This window comes from Oncorhynchus masou, chromosome 7 (assembly GCF_036934945.1).
Source record: "Oncorhynchus masou masou isolate Uvic2021 chromosome 7, UVic_Omas_1.1, whole genome shotgun sequence".
Taxonomy (NCBI): Eukaryota; Metazoa; Chordata; class Actinopteri; order Salmoniformes; family Salmonidae; genus Oncorhynchus; species Oncorhynchus masou.
Window position 1 is genome coordinate 26,718,785 of NC_088218.1, and position 12,864 is coordinate 26,731,648.

Here is a 12,864-nt window from a genome sequence, read left to right on the forward strand (position 1 = left end):
TATTGTGATTATGTGCCCATAAAACATTGTGATATACGATGCTATTGCCTCTAGTTTGAGGCAATAGCATCGTATATCAGAGTGTCTAGTTTGAGAAACACACGCCTCACAAGTCCTCAACTGGCAGCTTCATCAAATAGTACCCGCAGAACACCAGTCTCAGCATCAACAGTGAAGAGGCGACTGCGATGCTGACCTTCTAGGCAGAGTTGCAAAGAAAAAGCCATATCTCAGATGGGCCAATGAAAAGATAAGATGGGCAAAAGAACACACACTGGACCTCTGCCTAGAAGGCCAGCATCCCGGAGTTGCCTCTTCACTGTTGACATTGAGACTGGTAATTTGCAGGCACTATTTAATGACTCTGCCAGTTGAGGACTTGTGAGGCGTCTGTTTCTTAAACTAGACACTCTAATGTACTTGTCCTCTTGCTCAGTTGTTCACCAGGGCCTCCCACTCTTTCTATTCTGGTTAGAGCCAGTTTGCGCTGTTCTGTGAAGGAGGTAGTACACAGCGTTGTACAAGATGTTCAGTTTCTTGGCAATCTTTCGTATGGAATAGCCTTAATTTCTCAGAACAAGAATAGACTGACGAGTTTCAGAAGAAAGTCTTTGTTTCTGGCCATTTAGAGCCTGTAATTGAACCCATTAATGCTGATGATCCAGATATGGGGCGGCAGGGTAGCCTAGTGGTTAGAGAGTTGGACTATTAACCGGAAGGTTGAAAATTGAAAATAAGAATTTGTTCTTAACTGACTTGCCTAGTTAAATAAAGGTAAAATAAATAAAAATAAATAAATAAATACTCAACTAGTCTAAAGAAGGCCAGTTTTATTGGTTCTTTAATCAGCACAACAGTTTTCAGCTGTGCTAACATAATTGCAAAAGGGTTTTCTAATGATCAATTAGCCTTTTAAAATGATAAACTTGGATTAGCTAACAAAATGTGCCATTGGAACACAGGAGTGATGGTTGCTGATAATGGGCCTCCGTAAACCTATGTAGATATTCCAGCAACAATAGTCATTTACAACATAAACAATGTCACAACACTGTATGTTGGATCAATTTGATGTTATTTATGACCCCAAACTTTTGAACAGGTGTGTGTGTGTGTGTGTTTGTTTCCCAGACTGTGGTGCTGTGTTGAGCCAGGCATGGGCAAGAGGCCGGTGGCTTCCCAGTGGCAGGATGGTGGTGCCCACTCCACTGGCAGGCTGTGGCGAGCAGCCCTGCCTGGCTGGTGAGGTGACCTTCACAGATTGGTCATGGTGCTGCGCCCGCCTGCGTCACGTGTGTGTGGTGCCAACCGCTTGAGAGCAGAGACTGCTGGGAAATGATAGCTCAGCCGATGAAGGGGAGGTCAGGTGGGAACTGGAGCTTATTCAGTGTGGTACATTGATAAGCCTTGCACTTCGCAGGTAGAAATGCAGACTTAATGACGAGAGCTGACAAATAGGCCTATGCCTTATTCTACATGACAGACTGAATGATCTGTAACTGCCCTCTCCTTCTGAGGAAATGGTGATCTCTCTCACTCGCTCTTTCACTCAGCACCGCCGCTGTCATGTTAACCTCAGCGTGGGTGTCTGGGAACAGCCTGTTTTGATTGTCTCACTGATCACGCTCAGTATTAAGTTACCCGTCCCGTGCCTTAGTGTTGCTGTTTTGTCTACAAAGGACACAATGCCATTGCCTGGTTAAAACAGACTGAAGTTAAATACGCAGTGGCTTTTCTGGTCGTAGGGTTGTTTGCTACAACACCTTGCTGAAACAAGAAGCAGAAAAGTTTCATAACTTTGTAAAAAGTTAACGTTACCGTTGAAACGGACTCAACAGCACGTGTCATCTTTTTAAATAATAATAATTCATGACCGTCTATACCCATATTCGTCAATTACACTATTATACTAAAACTGTCACATCCCTAGGCCAACAGTGATGATAAGTTATATTTTGTCCAAAGAATAAACCGATTCAATTGATATAAAGACTAGAGCCTGACTGATGAATCGGTTCCACAGATTAAATCGGTGATATTATGTACATAAAATACACATACAGTTGAAGTCGGAAGTTTACATACACCTTAGCCAAATACATTTTAAACTCAGTTTTTCACAATTCTTGACATTTAATTCTAGTAAAAAATTCCCTGTTTTAGGTCAGTTAGGATCACCACTTTATTTTAAGAATGTGAAATGTCAGAATAATAGTAGAGTGATTTATTTCCGCTTTTATTTATTTCATCACATTCCCAGTGGGTCAGACGTTTACATACACTCAACTAATTGTATTTGGTAACATTGCCTTTAAATTGTTTAACTTGGTTCAAACGTTTCGGGTAGCCTTCCACAAGCTTCCCACAATAAGTGGGGTGAATTTTGGCCCATTCCTCCTGACAGAGCTGGTGTAACTGAGTCAGGTTTGTAGGCCTTCTTGCTCGCACACGCTTTTTCAGTTCTGCCCACAAATTTTCTATAGGATTGAGGTCAGTGCTTTGTGATGGCCACTCCAATACCTTGACTTTGTTGTCCTCAAGCCATTTTGCCACAACTTTGGAAGTGTGCTTGGGGTCATTGTCCATTTGGAAGACCCATTTGCGAACAAGCTGGAACTTCCTGACTGATTGATGTCTTGATGTTGCTTGAATATATCCACATAATTTTCCTTCCTCATGTGCACTTCACAAAATAGATGGCATCCAGTCCCTCCTGCAGCAAAGCACCCGCACCCCATGATGCTGCCACCCCGTGCTTCACGGTTGGTATGATGTTCTACCGCCAAACAGTTCTATTTTTGTTTCATCAGACCAGAGGACATTTCTCCAAAAAGTAACATTTTTATCCCCATGTGCCGTGGCAAACCGTAGTCTGGCTTTTTTATGGTGGTTTTGGAGCCTTCCTTCCTTGCTGAGCGGCCTTTCAGGTAATGTCAAAATATGACTTTTACTGTGACTATAGATACTTTTGTACCTGTTTCCTCCAGCATCTTCACAAGGTCCTTTGCTGTTGTTCTGGGATTGATTTGCACTTTTGCACCTTCATCTCTAGGAGACAGAACGCGTCTCTTTCCTGAGCGGTATGACGGCTGTGTGGTCCCATGGTGTTTGTACAGATGAACGTGGTACCTTCAGGAGTTTGGAAATTGCTCCCAAGGATGAACCAGGCTTGTGGAGGTGTATATTTTTTTTTCTGAGGTCTTGGCTGATTTCTTGAGATTTTCCCATGATGTCAAGCAAAGAGGCACTTACTTTGAAGGTAGGCCTTGAAATACATCCACAGGTACACCTCCAATTGACTCAAATTATGTCAATTAGCCTATCAGAAGCTTCTAAAGCCGTGACATAATTTTCTGGAATTTTCCAAGCTGTTTAAAGGCACAGTCAACTTAGTATATGTAAATAATCTGTCTGTAAACAATTGTTGGAAAAATTACTTGTGTCATACACACAGTAGATGTCCTAACCAACTTCCCAAAACTATAATGTGTTTACAAGAATTTTGTGGAGGGGTTGAAAAACAAGTTTTAATGACTCCGACCTAAGTGTATGTAAACTTCCGACTTCAACTGTATGTCTGCTCATTTGCGGTCATATATATTTTTTTCAGCATTTAGGCCTAGGTCACAACGTGAGAGATGGTAGTTATGATGGTTTGACAGTGAGTAGTTTTCCACAGCCAGCATATTTGAATAAGTAAATAATCGAAAGTACACTTCACCAAGCAAGCAGCCCTGTCCTCATCACATTCTTAACATTAGCTGGCTAGTTAGCCAGCATGGTAGTTAGCCAGGCAGCATGGTAGTTAGCCAGGTAGCCAGCAATGTATGCCAGCAAGGTAGTTCGCTGTCTGTGCCAATTATGTGGTAACACTGGACTAATGCCAAAGTGAACACTTGTCCGTGATACAAAAATAAGCATGTTACTGTCTGGGTCTATTATGTTAGCTAGTGGGCTTATTTAGTTAGTTTTCCGCAATCTGTAAAAACAAGAGTTTGCACAGATCTGTCATTTAGGCCACGTGCTTGGTTCCCAACCTATTTCAGTTATTGTACCACCAATTGCATTTTACTCTGCCCTGAGTACCTCTGAAGTACCCCCTCATGTGCATTTTGCCAGTAGTCCTATGGTCTCATGAGTCTTCTCAAGTACCCTCTGTGGATAGGTCCTAGTACCCCTGGTTGGGAACCCCTGCTGTAAACCACAGATAAAATGTACATTTTTTTTAGTTAAGAAATCATCATTTAGAATATGTTTTAATCTTTTGGAGCACAATTTGTATAAAAAAAATGTCTATTTCATTCCATTTCTAAAAATGATATATTGGCAGATTTATCAGTAATCGGTGACTTTTGCCTCCCTAAAATTGGTATCTGACCCAAAAATCCCATATAGGTAGATCTCTAATAAAGACCAGCAGAACTGCATTCTTGTGTAAAGAAATCTTCAGAATGACAATGCAAAATGCAGTGTGTTAAAAGCCAATCCGAGGTGTTGTTGGGCAGAGTATTGTGTGCCGTTCACACCAGTAAGGTATGGCCATTTGTCTAGACTGGAGCTGGGAATGAATAACTGAATGGAGGCCCTGCTGAGTGTGAAGAAGTAGCCTATTAAGATGCACAGTCACACTTGTCTCCATGGCAGCATGGCCATCATCAGTTTCACGTATCCATTACCTCAGAATGCTGTCTGGACGCTTCAAGGGCTGTGTAAAGGGACATACCAGTGCCCACTTGAGGCTATAGACCTACAGTTTAAAAGTGTTAGGGAATGTCTTTCCTGTGTTTTTAGCTTTGGCTAAATCAAGAGTTTGCACCTGTAAATGTTGGATTGGACATTTTTTAAGTCACATGATTCTGACTTAAGGTCAGAATTTTTTAGGTGGGAAATGCAGCCTAGGTTAAAAAAAAATTCTGATCCATTATTGATTTAGCATATCTATTCACATCTCACTGCTTTTGTTCAGCTCCTGCAACATGAGGGGGAAAAGGCTCTTATTAAAGAACATTATTCCATTTCAGTAGGATGCTGTCTCTTTCAGACTCTGAGCAATGCGGTGGAATTAATCTAGAGATCCTCGGCCTGGTTTCCCGTATGGAATATTATATTTTCCAGCACTGCCTTAACCCTCCTGGGCATGGAGTTCACCAGAGCTTCACAGGTTGCCACTGGAGTCTTCTTCCACTCCTCCATGACGACATCACTGAGCTGGTGGATGTTAGACCGTTCACTCCTCCACCTTCCGTTTGAGGATGCCCCACAGATGCTCAACAGGGTTTAGGTTTGGAGACATGCTTGGCCAGTCCATCACCTTTACCCTCCGCTTCTTTAGCAAGGCAGTGGTCGTCTTGGAGGTGTGTTTGGGGTCGTTATCATGTTGGAATACTGCACTGCGGCCCAGTCTCCGAAGGGAGGGGATCATGCTCTGCTTCAGTATGTCACAGTACATGTTGGCATTCAGGGTTCCCTCAATGAACTGTAGCTCCCCAGTGCCGGCAGCACTCATGCAGTCCCAGACCATGACACTCCCACCACCATGCTTGACTGTAGGCAAGACACACTTGTCTTTGTACTCCTCATCTAGTTGCTGCCACACACACTTGACACCATCTGAACCAAATAAGTTTATCTTGGTCTCATCAGACCACAGGACATGGTTCCAGTAATCCATGTCCTTAGTCTGCTTGTCTTCAGCAAACTGTTTGCAGGCTTTCTTGTGCATCATCTTTAAAAGAGGCTTCCTTCTGGGTCGACAGCCATGCAGACCACTTTAATGCAGTGTACGGCGTATGGTCTGAGCACTGACAGGCTGACCCCCCACCCCTTCAACGTCTGCAGCAATGCTGGCAGCACTCATACGTCTATTTCCCAAAGACAACCTCTGGATATGACGCTGAGCACGTGCACTCAACTTCTTTGGTCGACCATGGTGAGGCCTGTTCTGAGTGGAACCTGTCCAGTTAACCTCTTGAAACTCCCCATCCCGGATCCGGGATTGTGACTAAGCCTCAGGCTCATTAGCATAACGCAACGTTAACGATTTCTGAAAATCGCAAATAAAATTAAAATAATGTGTTTGCTCTCAAGCTTAGCCTTTTCTTAACAACACTGTCATCTCAGATTTTCAAAATATGCTTTTGAACCATAGAAATTGACTAATTTGTGTAAGAGTATGCAAAGCTAGCATAGCATTTTGTGTAGCATGTAGCACGCAACATTTTCACAAAAGCCAGATAACCAAATAAATAAAATCATTTACCTTTGAAGAGCTTCTGATGTTTTCAATGAGGAGACTCCCAGCCACATACCAGATGCGCAGTGTTTCCTGAAAGCGTCTGTGTGTAGGAGAAATCGTTCCGTTTTCTACATTGCGCCTGGCTACCGAAACGAACCGAAAATGCAGTCACCTACAACGTGAAACTTTTTCCGGATTAACTACATAATATCGACCGAAACATGGCAAACGTTGTTTGGAATCAATCCTCAAGGTGTTTTTTCACATATCTCTTCATTGACATGCAGTTCGTGGAAGCTTGCTTCTCTCTGTGCCCCATGGAAAAATACTGGCAGGTGACTTTTGCGCACCAATTTCGGCGCAGGACACCGGGCGGACACGTGGTAAATGTGGTCTCTTATGGTCAATCTTCCAATGATCTGCCTACAAATACGTCACAATGCTGCAGACACCTTGGGGAAACGACAGAAAGGGCAGACTCATTCCTCTTGCGTTCACAGCCATATAAGGAGATCATGAAAGACAGAGCCTCAAAAATCCTTGTCATTTCCTGGATGCCAAGTCATCTTGGTTTTGCCTGAAGCTCACGTTAAAGGGCACGCACAGAGAAGATATTTGTATTTCTGGACACGTCAGAGTGTTTTCTTTCGAACAGTAGCAATTATATGCATAGTCGAGCATCTTTTTGTGACAAAATATCTTGTTTAAAACGGGAACGTTTTTCTTCCAAAAATGAAATAGCGCCACCATAGGTGTAAGAGGTTAAACCGCTGTATGGTCTTGGCCACCGTGCTGCAGCTCAGTTTCAGGGTCTTGGCAATCTTCTTATAGCTCAGGCCATCTTTATGTAGAGCAACAATTCTTTTTCAGATCCTCAGAGTTCTTTGCCATGAGGGTTAGGGTTAGTGACCAGTCAGTATGAGGGAGTGTGAGAGCGATGACACCATATTTAACACATCTGCTCCCCATTCACACCTGAGACCTTGTAACACTAACATGACACCGCGGAGGGAAAATGGCTAATTGGGCCCAATTTGGATATTTTCACTTAGGGGTGTACTCACTTTTGTTGCCAGCGGTTTAGACATTAATGGCTGTGTGTTGAGATATTTTTAGGGGACAGCAAATTTACACTTTTATACAGTGCCTTGCGAAAGTATTCGGCCCCCTTGAACTTTGCGACCTTTTGACACATTTCAGGCTTCAAACATAAAGATATAAAACTGTATTTATTTGTGAAGAATCAACAACAAGTGGGACACAATCATGAAGTGGAATGACATTGGATATTTAAAACTTTTTTAACAAATCAAAAACTGAATTGGGCGTGCAAAATTATTCAGCCCCTTTACTTTCAGTGCAGCAAACTCTCTCCAGAAGTTCAGTGAGGATCTCTGAATGATCCAATGTTGACCTAAATGACTAATGATGATAAATACAATCCACCTGTGTGTAATCAAGTCTCCGTATAAATGCACCTGCACTGTGATAGTCTCAGAGGTCCGTTAAAAGCGCAAAGAGCATCATGAAGAACAAGGAACACACCAGGCAGGTCCGAGATACTGTTGTGAAGAAGTTTAAAGCCGGATTTGGATACAAAAAGATTTCCCAAGCTTTAAACATCCCAAGGAGCACTGTGCAAGTGGTAATATTGAAATGGAAGGAGTATCAGACCACTGCAAATCTACCAAGACCTGGCCGTCCCTCTAAACTTTCAGCTCATACAAGGAGAAGACTGATCAGAGATGCAGCCAAGAGGCCCATGATCACTCTGGATGAACTGCAGAGATCTACAGCTGAGGTGGGAGACTCTGTCCATAGGACAACAATCAGTCGTATATTGCACAAATCTGGCCTTTATGGAAGAGTGGCAAGAAGAAAGCCATTTCTTAAAGATATCCATAAAAAGTGTTGTTTAAAGTTTGCCACAAGCCAACTGGGAGACACACCAAACATGTGGAAGAAGGTGCTCTGGTCAGATGAAACCAAAATTGAACTTTTTGGCAACAATGCAAAACGTTATGTTTGGCGTAAAAGCAACACAGCTCATCACCCTGAACACATCCATCCCCACTGTCAAACATGGTGGTGGCAGCATCATGGTTTGGGCCTGCTTTTCTTCAGCAAGGACAGGGAAGATGATTAAAATTGATGGGAAGATGGATGGAGCCAAATAAAGGACCATTCTGGAAGAACCTGATGGAGTCTGCAAAAGACCTGAGACTGGGACGGAGATTTGTCTTCCAACAAGACAATGATCCAAAACATAAAGCAAAATCTACAATGGAATGGTTCAAAAATAAACATATCCAGGTGTTAGAATGGCCAAGTCAAAGTCCAGACCTGAATCCAATCGAGAATCTGTGGAAAGAACTGAAAACTGCTGTTCACAAATGCTCTCCATCCAACCTCACTGAGCTCGAGCTGTTTTGCAAGGAGGAATGGGGAAAAGAATTCAGTCTCTCGATGTGCAAAACTGATAGAGACATACCCCAAGCGACTTACAGCTGTAATCGCAGCAAAAGGTGGCACTACAAAGTATTAACTTAAGGGGGCTGAATATTTTTTTTGAAATATCCAATAAATGTCGTTCCACTTCATGATTGTGTCCCACTTGTTGTTGATTCTTCACAAAAAAATAGTTTTTATATCTTTGTTTGAAGCCTGAAATGTGGCAAAAGGTCGCAAAGTTCAAGGGGGCCGAATACTTTCGCAAGGCACTGTACAAGCTGTACACTTACTACTTTACATTGTGGCAAAGTTTCATTTCTTCAGTGTTGTAACATTAAGAGACTCAAATATTTACAAAAATGTGAGGGGTGTACTCACTTTTGTGATATACTGTACGCCTATCTATGTGAGCACACAGTATTTTGTGATCTGACAACTGTATAAGCCTAAAAATAATCACATCTGTTCGCAGCAGTTGGGATTCTCAGCCCTTCTAGAGATTAATTGAGTGTGTGTATGTGTGTGTGTGTGTGGGTTCCAGCCATTAAAAAGACAATTCAGCAATTTGTATGTCACCCACTCCAACGGTTGTGGTGGTATTGTATTTTGTGAAACCGAAGCTGGCCGTCAGCACGCAGGGTTTCATAGGCGCTGTTGAGAGCCAGAAGGCACCCTGCCAGCCAAATGAAGGTCCTGAATTAGAAACCTGAGAAATCGGTCTGTATTCTGTAACGCTTCCCTTCTAAAGAACAAGGAGGCATTGTGACAAAAGTCAATGAGCATTTTGGGGGTTTCTGTTAGTTTCAGGCAGGGTCTTGTGCATTTAAGGCACAAGCACATCATAGAAAAACGTTTTGCAACAGAACACCAAAATGTCTTATTGGGCAAGTTCAGAAAGTAGAGACCGCTCCGTTTTGGGTCATAATGGCAAGAGCCAGTTCTATGTTGACACAGGGTCACGTCTGTAATGACCCCCAACCCTTCTCCTTTTCTCTCCTTATCGGCGGAGAATGGCAACTCCTAACTCTGTCTCACAGAACCCAGACCTGTGAGAGACAGTCAATGTTATCATTGCAGCGTGCTGAAGTAGGTTTGAGAATTTTAAAGCACAGTGCAGAGATTTTGTTTTTCAAGCCCGAAGGCTTAATTTCTTTTGCACTGTATCACATTCGAGATGATCAAAGTGCAGCATAGGTGTTAGCAGAAGAAAAAGATTGACTTGGCTACATTTGAATTTAATTGAATAATTTAACATTTTTTTCCCTTATTCCATCCTTCATGATTTGTTAAATGGTCTTGATTGTCACCTGTTTTGAGACTATGGCAACACGGACATAGAAGTTTTCAACAGAAAAAGCCCATATATTTGTTAGGGGTGGTATGCCTAAATATCCAAGGAACACTGGCACATAACGGTGTTGAGATTCTGTCAGAAGTATTGCCCAGCCTGTGAAATTTCACTGCTGGAGGAAAGACTGCTCATGTATTGAATACCAGCGCTGAACAATTTTCCCAGGGATCATTTGGAAGGGGAAGAGGTCCTTTTATTATCCTTCCTTTGTGTTGCATGTGACGGTGCCGTCAGTCAGTTCTCCACTGCCTCATCCCTGGGCCTGTATTCATAAAGCATCTCAGAAGTGCTGATTTTAGTGTAGTTTTGCCTTTTTAATCACAATTATTAAGAGATGCGTTGTGAATACCGGCCCTAAAGTTTATTTTCATTTTATAATATGTCTCGAGGCATTTATATCTTCAAATGTGCTTGCTAATGGAGAAAGACCTATTAGGAAAATGATCTCTTTAACTGCTTCTGAAATTCTTGAGGCCTATAACTATCTAATGCTCATCAAAGCGTTAAAATCAGATGCTTGTTAATTGACAAAGCTTTGTGGCAACTGATCTGAATAAAAAAATAAAAGCAATGTAAGTTTTCCATCATTTAGAATATCATCAAGCTTATTGGGTCTCTAAAGAACAATTTGAAGTTGTTTCATGCATTATAAAGTCCACACTTATCATAGGGAGTGTGTTTGTCCCAACATTGAGGTTCAGAAACACGTTATCATATATGTAGCTAGATTGATCTGTTGGAACATTTTTGGAACATGGTCGTGTCTGTCTCAGCTGGCAGCATCGCAGGGTGCAAGCAGTCATTACCGTGAGGTAATGTATCTCTGTGGCTGTGTGTGGCTACTCTGTGTTCACTTCCTATAGCTAGTAGGGGGGCTGCACATGCCTGCTGGTTTTGGTACCTTTTAACCAAACTTATTTCAGGAAGACGTTCGGTAGGGCATAACGTTGGGGAATGTTCTGATTAGATTGAGGAATCATGTTAGCTATATTCATGACATTTCTAGATCTGCAATGTTTAGCAGAGTGCATGTTGTGCTCTCCAGCAAATCAGTAACATCAATAGATCAAATGGCTTTCTGAGATATTAATACACAGATCACACACAATGTTAGCTAGCGAGCTAACAGTAAGCTTTAACTTGCAATGAAAACAACTTTCTGACAAAATTAGAAACGTATTATATCTGAAACAACTGTAGCTTGACTCTTACCCATATACATGGATGACCACTTTACGGCAGACTGCAACACCTTTCATTAATTAAGACGACCTGTGTGGTTTCCGTTTTGTTTGTACAGCTTGCTTGTCCCGTTGTAAAGTCACTCTCTGGTTCATACTGACTGTGTGCAATGCCATAAGAATCATCAGATCTTTCTCCCTCTCTGTCACGATGCCATTGTTGCCCTTAGTTTGAAGATGTAATCTGGAGACAGGTGTTTTATACAACAGCCTTATGTGTTCTCTTTTTGACTCCCTTTGCATTTGCAATCAAACACCAGAATTGTATTCATCTCCTTATCATACTTTGCTTCAACCAGGCATTCCGCTGATTTCAAATCTCGTTCAACTTAAGTGACGACAATTCTGTTGATCGCCGTTACACGGCAGACCAATCCGAACTCATCTCTCGGCATGTCCAGCCCATTCATTATCTCAGCCAATCATGGCTAGCATGAAGGTTCCTGTCTTTTTCTGTGGCTAAACCAACTAGGCTCATAATTTAACAACTTTATTTGTATTTACAGATGGAATACAAGTTTGTTATTAAGGCAATGAAAGCTCAAAGGTTCAAGAAGGCATTTCTGCCAAAGAAACACATTGATAAAAAATACAAATAAATGTTCTAATGCCTCTCCTGTGAAGTCTTGACTTGCAACAAAAATCCATATCACAATAAATTGACTGAATTATCACGATAACGAAGTTGAACGACAAATGTATAACATTTGGTCTATTTATTGCATTACCTCCCTTATCCTACCTCATTTGCACATACTCCTTTTCTACTGTATTATTGACTGTATGTTTATTCCCTGTGTTGTATGTGTCGAACTGCTTTGCTTTATCTTGGCCAGGTCGTAGTTGCAAATGAGAACTTGTTCTCAACTAGCCTACCTGGTTAAATAAAAGCAAAATAAATTTAAAAAAAATGTATGTGCATCAGTTACTTTTTTTACATTACCCTTAATAAAACTACTACTACTTTGAATGTTGTAGCCATTCAATTATCCCATTTATAAAGTCCCCTTATTTAATTTCAAACTTTCCATTTAAGTAGGCTTACTTATCATCGCTCTCTCTCTTCTCTCCTTTCTTCTCTCCCTCAACACAGTGCTTTCATTGAAAGGCTTATGAAGGACTTTTTATGGTTAGCGAGACTTTTCGGGTACATTACAAAATGGCCTCACCTCTTGGCTGGAGATGATGGGCAAGAAGTATTGCCATTTCACCCAAGAGCGAAACATCCTGTTTTTCTCCATCCTTGAGTGGGCAGGATACTGTTTTTTTCTAAACTGTATCACTGAAATATTTCCCAACTCCTCATACCTCCACTAAAGTTGATTTGCTGTATACTTGTGTCTCATGGAAATGTTTTTTGGCCAGTAGTCCTAAGGGTAACCTGCCCACTCATTCAGTTTCTTGTAGCAAAGCTATCAACATATTATTTTTGTGAAAATAATTACACAGTAGACCTGACAGGTTTGAACATAGACAACATAAAATAACATTTGATGTTTAACAGATTGAAGTAGGCATAACTCGGTTATATTTCCCTGTGGAGACAATGTGATTATTCACCATTTTCACTTCACGCTGACTGCATC

General features: G+C 41.6%; 1 protein-coding gene across 2 annotated transcripts in view; it reads left to right on the plus strand.

The window, feature by feature from the left end:
• Positions 1-12,864, plus strand: part of LOC135543600 (alpha-1,6-mannosylglycoprotein 6-beta-N-acetylglucosaminyltransferase A-like) — a 103,807-nt gene that overhangs the window by 3,621 nt on the left and 87,322 nt on the right. The gene's annotated exons all lie outside the window — the stretch shown is intronic.